The sequence below is a fragment of the Fukomys damarensis genome, unplaced genomic scaffold, assembly GCF_012274545.1.
Source record: "Fukomys damarensis isolate Sample0158 unplaced genomic scaffold, DMR_v1.0_HiC HiC_scaffold_12, whole genome shotgun sequence".
Lineage (NCBI taxonomy): Eukaryota > Metazoa > Chordata > Mammalia > Rodentia > Bathyergidae > Fukomys > Fukomys damarensis.
Window position 1 is genome coordinate 56,194,099 of NW_022900924.1, and position 7,607 is coordinate 56,201,705.

The 7,607-nt window shown below is 51.5% G+C and overlaps 1 protein-coding gene across 2 annotated transcripts in view; it reads left to right on the forward strand.

The window, feature by feature from the left end:
- Positions 1 to 216: 216 nt before the first annotated feature.
- Zdhhc3 (zinc finger DHHC-type palmitoyltransferase 3) overlaps positions 217 to 7,607 on the forward strand; it is a 32,221-nt gene continuing 24,830 nt past the window's right edge. Inside the window, exon 1 of one of the 2 annotated variants that reach the window (XM_010624406.3) lies at positions 217 to 448. The gene's annotated coding sequence lies outside the window, so the exon portion shown is untranslated. Of the gene's footprint in view, positions 449 to 784; positions 924 to 7,607 lie in introns of those variants that run through there. The other variant, XM_010624409.2, reaches the window with a different exon arrangement.

The window sequence follows — 7,607 nt, forward strand, 5'->3', positions numbered from 1 at the left end:
CCGGGCCCTCGCTTGCGCCGGCGCGGGGTGCAGTTGCAAGGAGCTGGAGTTGGAGTAGCTGGGAGGCAGGAGGACCCCAGCCCCCAGCGAGGGAAGCGAGGTCGCTATTGGCCGCTTCCTGGGTGGTGGAGATGAGGCGACCGGTCTGGGCCAGGAGTGGGGACCCCCACACACACGCACACCGCGCGCGCCGAACCCGGACCCAGGATCTCGCGAGCTCCCTTTGCTTCAGGTGGTCGCCTTAGTGTCGTCCCAAAGAGAGCAAGTGGGGAGGATCTGGTAACTGGCTACGCGAAGTGCATGGTGCCCCGGGCGTCTCCGCACTTCCGGAATCCCCGGCTCGGCGGAGTGGATCGCCCGGAGCTGTGGAGCTGCCTGGAAAGGAGCAACGCCCTGTGGCGCCCAGTGGGAGTATGGGCCTCACACACGCAGATAGGATACCTGCAAGGTGAAGCTGGGGTCACCGAAGGGAGTTCGTGGAGGAGGAGCAGACAGGGTGCAATGCAAATTTTAAAGAAGCCAAGTGGATGAATGAGGGAAAGTTCAACTGAAGTGATTGAGGCTTCACTTTCTTTGCGGGGGGTACAGCGATTGAACCCAGGACTTTCACACGAGTGACATCCCCATCTCTTTTTTCTTTTGACATAGACTTGCTAAGTCTGGAAGTTGCCAGACTGAGTGTGAATTTGTGATCCTTCTGCCTCAGCCTCCCTCCTGGGATTGCAGGTGTGCACCAACAGGAAGCAAAACTTCACTTTTTTTTTTTAATTATTTATTTATTTAGGTACTAGGGATCGTGAGGCAGACAGCGGAACCACTGAGCCAAATTCCCAGCAAAACTTCACTTTCTTGATGTCCCATTTTTGAGGAATCTCCCCGTCTTCAAGAGTGAAAGTAATCCTTGTGAGCTTAATCATTAAAAAGTAGGTGTTTGTCAGATAATGGCTTCAAATAACAGTATCCCACATAACTTACTGTACATAGATGGGCTTTTGCTAGCTTTTGAACCACTTGCACCTGAAGGAGCTCCCCAGGCACAGTAGAGGTCAAGGCTCTGGACTCAACAGGGCTGCAGAGCTTGGTGGTCTGAACTATGCTGCCATCAGTGGGTGTGGTAGAACTGGACCGTGTCTCAAAGAGTCCTGACCACATTGGCCACCTCTGCCACCTCTGCACTGCACCTGAAGGGACTCTGTGGGGCTGGGCTCTGCCCTCCAGAGAAACTGGGAGCTGGGAGGCTGGGAGGGGTCCCTTCCTGAGGAAGGCACAGGTGCCCCCTGGAATGGCACATAGGTGCACCTTTGGGTGGCTGGACGGCAGTTCTGTGTGAGGGACTCTCAGATAGCAAGGTGCTCCTGGTGTTAGACACAAGTGTCTTGTGCCAGAGAAAGCATGGAGACCCCAGCAGTGACATTTCAACTAGAATATCAAAAGGGTGTAAAGGGTGGCAAGAAGTTGACAGATCAGAGACATGGGAGAATATCTGAGCCTGGATACCATGGAGTCATTTTGTTGTTCTGTTGTTGTTGTTAAAAATGTCGAGTTATTTTTATAGAAAATCCTTTCCATATGTTTTTGAAAATACAGAATAGGGCTAGTGGAGTGCTTGCCTAGCATATGTGAAGGCCTAGGTTTGATCCCCAGTGCTGCAAAAGTAATAAAAACTTTTAAAAAGTGTAGAATATGTATTTGAGCCATCTGACAATTGATAAAAGGTCCTCACTGGAGAAGGGTCAGCAGTATTTGCTGAATAATGTTCATTATTGTCTCATATATTAGGCTTGGTAGGTATGAAGAAATGCAAACAGCTGGATGTTCATTTTAAATTCTCTACTAAAAATAACATGCCTTGCCGGGGATTTAGCTCAGTGGTTCCACCATCTGCCTCAAAAGCGCAAGGACCCAAGTTCAATCCCCAGTACAAAAAAAAAAAAAAAAAAAAAAAAAAAGCCTTCACTAATAGTGGTACTTAAATGCTGCCAAAACATTTTTATTGGGTCAGGGATTTAGCTCAGTGATTCTGCCGCCTGCCTCACAAGGGCAAGGACCCGAGTTCGATCCCCAGTACCAAAAACAAAAAAGTTTTTCTTGTTGTTTTTTTGTTGTTGTTGCTTAATTGAAGTAATTCAAAGAACATATAATGGCCAGAAAAATCAAGAAGCCAAGGATGGCACCCTATTCTGTAAGTCAGCTTGTTTCTCTATCACCATCAGGGTCTGCAGGGGGCCATACTGTTTTTCAGATGTGTCTGTCCTAAAACACTATCCTCTCTTAATCTTTAACGCTGTTTGTAATTCTTATTATGTGCCAAGCACTTTACAAAGATTGAGTCCTCATAAGAGCCCTTGAATCCTGTTTTACAGATTGGGAAATTGAGGCACACAGCAATTCAATACTTTGAGCAAGGTCACAGATCACATAACTACAGAGTACATGGGACAGCCAGGATCTACATCCAGATGTTCTGGCTGCCACCCCGCCCTCACCGCCTCCCCTGGCTCCACCGCATTCACTAGAGCATGTGCTCTCCTGGTATTGGCAGCCACCCTCTAAACTACACTTAGATTTCATTCCAAAAGTGAGAGTCTGTTCGGTCCTGTGAGTCTTTTTTCTAGAGAAGCACGGACGGTGACACCCATGAGATGTTTCCTCATGTTTCAGCCCATCTTGTTAGATAAAGAGAAAGCAATACATGGGGGATTGAATAGGCCTGGCTGCTGATGAGAGAGCCCTGATCTGGTGCTCTTCCCGCCCTGTGCCACACCCCAGAGCTGCTGGTGGCTCTCTAGTCAGGAAGCGGTCGCATGCCTGGAGTCCCTCCACTGTTCTCATGGGCCTCAGGAGATAGGAAACTAAACACCTGCCTGGAAGGAGGCAGGATTTATTATAGCTGGAACCCTCCAACTAGTGCTGGAACCAGACAATAAAATAAAGTGCTCAGCTGAGCCTTGTGGTTATTAGAAGAGAGGCCAGCGATAATGAGGTGCTAATTGTGCAGGGCAGGCATGAGAGCAAGAGGGAACATCGCCGCTAGCTACTAGGCACTGGCAGCAGCACTGCAAAGACAGTAAATCCCTCTCCTACATTAATTAAGGCTCCGAACACAGTTACAGAAGAGCTTGGGGCAGGGTTGGGTCTGGGTGCTGCTCTTGAAAGCCCAGGAGGGGATATTTTATTCCCAGGCCAAGTTTCAGGCCTTTGCCTTACATTTTCACCATCAGCCGGGCCCTAGAAAAGCACAGGACAAGCTGCCATCCTCCCTGTGGATCTGTCCCTTTCACTTGGTATTTGTCCCACCTGTACCTTGTCTTAACACTGGCTACAAATAACCCATCGTCGTCTGGCCGGCAGACCCGTATCTGTCTTGTTCGAGACATTATAACGGGAGACTACAGTGATAGCAAAATAGGTAGCAGTACATGAGCAAAATCCCAGCTAGAGAAAGAGCCCAAGCCCAGCAGAGCTGTGTATGCATGTAATTCCAGCGCTCGGAAGGCTGAGGCAGGAGATCATTGTTAGTTCAAGGTCAGCCTGGGCTACATAGTGAGACCCTGTCTCAGAAATAAACCAAAAATGTTAAAAATAGTGTCATGGGCTGGGGATTTAGCTCTGTGGTTCCACCCCCTGCCTCGCAAGTGCAAGGACCCAAGTTTGATCCCCTGTACCAAAAAAACAGCAAAACAAAACAGGAAGGGTCTAAGTGTGTATTGCATTTCTAGAAGCTAGCAGGGTGCTTCCTATGCTCTGTGGAGTGTGGATGAAAAAGGGTCACATGTCCTGACTGCGTGCTATAGAACATTGAACACGTGCGCATGCTTGTGGCCATACAGAGTAGACTGAAGTAGAAATGGGGGGTGGTATCTCAATATCGATCTATGGCAAGGCCAATTTCTTCCTGGTCTTGCTCTTTTTTTTTAGATAGGGTCTCACTGTGTAGTTCAGTCTAGCCCTGAACTCCTGGAAATCCTTCTGCCTCAGCCTCCCGAGTGCTGGGATTACAGGTGTGAGCTACCAGGCCCAACCAGTTTTACATTCTAAAAAATCATTTGCTTTCCTTTTGGAAGCAGATTTCCAGAGACAAAAAGCCAGGCCGTTCCTGCTATTAAGTGAAGAGGAGAAGGTGCATGTTCCTAATTTAATACTCACCCCAGGACAACCGAAATGCCAGGAAAATTCCATCTTTTCATGGTCTCCACACCATAGCCTTCAGGGTAGAGAGACTTGGTGATTGAACTCATGGTTTTCTGTGCTCCCCAAGAGGTTTCTAGCTCCTGTCGGGTCAGTGGAGATAGAATGTTGGTGGATGAAGTCAGTTTCTTGCTGTAGCAAAGCAAGCCCAGTGCAGTGTGCGCACCCGGGGCTGAGGTCCTGTTCCGTGACTCTCCCGTGGAAAGTGTGTGAAGTGTGTGTTCCCCGGCCAAGGCTTAGTGACCGGGAGAATCCAGAAAGACAGGTTGTTTAGGAAGATAAGGATCTACAGTAAATGCACTACTGAGTGTTGCTCCACAGACTGGGGCTTTGTGGCTCTAAGCAAGTAGGCCTTTCTAAGCCTCTTTTGAACTCAAATGACTATGTTGCCAGGTAGTGAAACTCAGAATAGACCCCAGATATATCAGCGTGTAAACATGGGAAATGTTTGACTTGGGGTTTTTAAGGCTGCTCTCAGTTCATTTTGTAATACTTAATGTATTTTGATTGTACCTCTCCATTCTGGAAAAAATTAAATGAGCGAACAAAAGGAAATAATGACTATGTGCCATGCATGGTTGAAAACACTACACACTCAGGAAAACTGCCGACAGAGATAGTTACAGTGGGTTTCTTTTTTACTATTGGCAGAGAATGGAGAAAGGGGGGTTAAAAGCCAAGATATAAACCCCAAGAAACTAGCAAAGAAAGTGTGGTCTTTGTGCCAGAGCATGGAGGACTCCTAGAGTCTCAGCCCTGCGAGGGCTGCTGGGGTCCGAGGACCTTAGCACTTGGCTCAAGCTGTCCCTTTCCTTTATGGACCGAGGATACTGAGGCCGGAGGGGATGGCTGCCTCACAGACCAGGCGGTCAGGGGAGCCAGGCTGAGGGGGGCTCTGTTCAGGGCTCCCCTTCAGCCCTCTGGCAGATGTGGGGGTACCCGGGACCCTCCTAGTTGGGGCTGTGCAGTGCATGCCTGTGTGCATCAAACCTAGGGCCCCCCACATCAGGCGAGAGCTGTCCCCTGAGGTGCTCCCCAGCCCAAGGATGTGTTCTTGTAGAACACTCTGAGCCTAGTTTCCAGGGTCCCGGGTCCCCCCAGGTCGCTGTGCCTGCATTCCCACTTGAAGTGCTTGGGATCCGTGCGATCCCCAGAAACTGAAGCCAGGTGGCTCCCCCCGACCCATTTTTATTACTGGAGGTTCAACCCAGGGCCCAGGGCCCACTTGTAGAACACTCTGAGCCTAGTTTCCAGGGTCCCGGGTCCCCCCAGGTCGCTGTGCCTGCATTCCCACTTGAAGTGCTTGGGATCCGTGCGATCCCCAGAAACTGAAGCCAGGTGGCTCCCCCCGACCCATTTTTATTACTGGAGGTTCAACCCAGGGCCCTCTCGGTGAGCTACGTATGTCCCAGGCTCTTTCTTATTTTTTGAGACAGGGCCTTGTTCCCGGGTGAGGGCTCAAACTTACCATCCTCCTGCCTCAGCTTCCACGGTGCCTGGGTTACAGCATGTACCCCTCAGCAGAGCCCTCCTTCGGTGGCTGCGTCTCTCTCTGCCCTGCTCTCTTTCCAGCACTTACCTTCACTGTCCCAGCACTTTTGTTTTTAGTCCCTAAAAACCTCACCTCTTGCCTGGGTGATATCACAGTGCTGGGTGTCTGCAAGAGGCACAGTGTGGGGCCTGTGCCATCCTCATACCCACAGGTTGGTCCCTGCCTGGCACGCTGGGCTTCCCTCGGAGAGAGCAGGGTCCTGGCACTTGGCCCCCAGGATGTGTCTCTAGCAGGAGCAGGCAGGAGGGGTTCAGTTGGGTCCCCAGCCCCAGAGTTAGGACAGGAGCTGGCCTCTGAGTGCTGCTGGCCTGCAGCGGGGCCCTGTCCAGAGCTTGCAGTGCTTCTGTGTAGGCCGTGGCCCAGCCTGTGACCTGTGTCTGCAGGATAGACAAACTGTAGGCACCCTGGGCCTTGCTCTCTAGTCCCGAGACAAAATGGAATGGTTGTGGTGCACAGTTCAAAGTGGGCTGGGCTGAGAGGAGGCCGTGGAGCGTGTGCTGTGTCCCCCTTTCTTCCCAAAAGTGTACGCTTAGGCAAATCTCTGCCGCCTCTTCCTTCTTCTTCCTCATCTCTAACAGGAGTGGAGAAGTGGGGGCTGTTCTGCAAGGTAGGAGCAGCTCTGGGCAGCCGGGGCCTGGTGGGGAGCAGCCAGTCTGCATTCCACAGGGTTGGGAAACCCGGCCGCACCCTCCTTCCGTGGGTTCTGCCTGCAGCGGCGGTCCAGCCAGGTGTCCTCGGTCAGATGACCCTGACAGGCCAGGAGGCGGTGCGCCCACGCGGTGGTGCACTGGACTGATCATAAAGCGCTTGGACCTGAGAGTCTCACAGGTGTTGGTAAGTAAGTAATTTCTGGGCAGCCGGGTCAGTAACTCGTCATCGTCATCATTCTCGTGAGGTCTCAGTCACCACGGCTTTGTGGAGACTCCTCCTGGGCTTGGGTTGATGCCGGTGACAGCTGCGTGGCAACTTGTTAAGCGACTGCATTGGACCTAGGAAGCCAGCTGGAGCCGCTCAGAGGGCTTTCTGGGGTTCCCCGACACCCCAACTCCTTGAGCCTCTGCTCGTCACTAATATGTGAACAGCGCCCCCAGGGTCTGGACGGCCAGCTCGGCCTCATCCCTCGGGGCTGCGTCCCAGGATCCCGTGCACAGGCACTGGTGGGCGCCAGCGGTAGAGTGGAGCTCCTTGGGTCTCCTCTTTCTTGTTTCATTTTGGGAGTGCTGTTGTTGCATGTTTTGTTTTTAAGAATGAATACTCTGGCCTCCCGGACACTAGTGGAAGGAACGTCTGCGTGGAGTGAGTGCCCTTGAGTTGTTAAGTCACCGGCTTTACGGCGCTTCTTCCACCCCTCCAGCAGTGAGACCTGAGGCCGCGTAGTGGTAGCCGCTGCTCGGTCCCTCACATGCACACACAGTGGAGAAGTGGAGCTCCTTCCTGCTTGGTCACCTCTCCACCCCTTCCTGGGGGGACAGGAAGGAGCCCGTGTGTCCTCAGAAGCCACGTGCCAGACTGAGATGGTAGGGAGGGCTGGCTTTGGATCCTCACCTCTGTGTGACCTTGGGGACATTGCCCAGAACCTCTGAGTTGCTCTCGTGTCTGCAGTGGAGAGCACTTCAAGCTGCCACAGTAATTGAGGTCCTCACGCACAGCACACTGGGCACCAGGAACGTGGGTGTCGCCTCCCTGCCCGTCTGTAGGCGGTGCTACAGTTCTGGCCTAACAATGGCCCTTGACTCAAGGTCAAATGGACCATAATTTCCATTTCTGTGCTGTTAGAGAACTTGATGAAGTCTGGTCCTTCCAGAACTGGAATTCCGATTCAGATGGTGACTTTTTTTTTTTTTTTTTTTTTTTTTTTTTTTTTTTG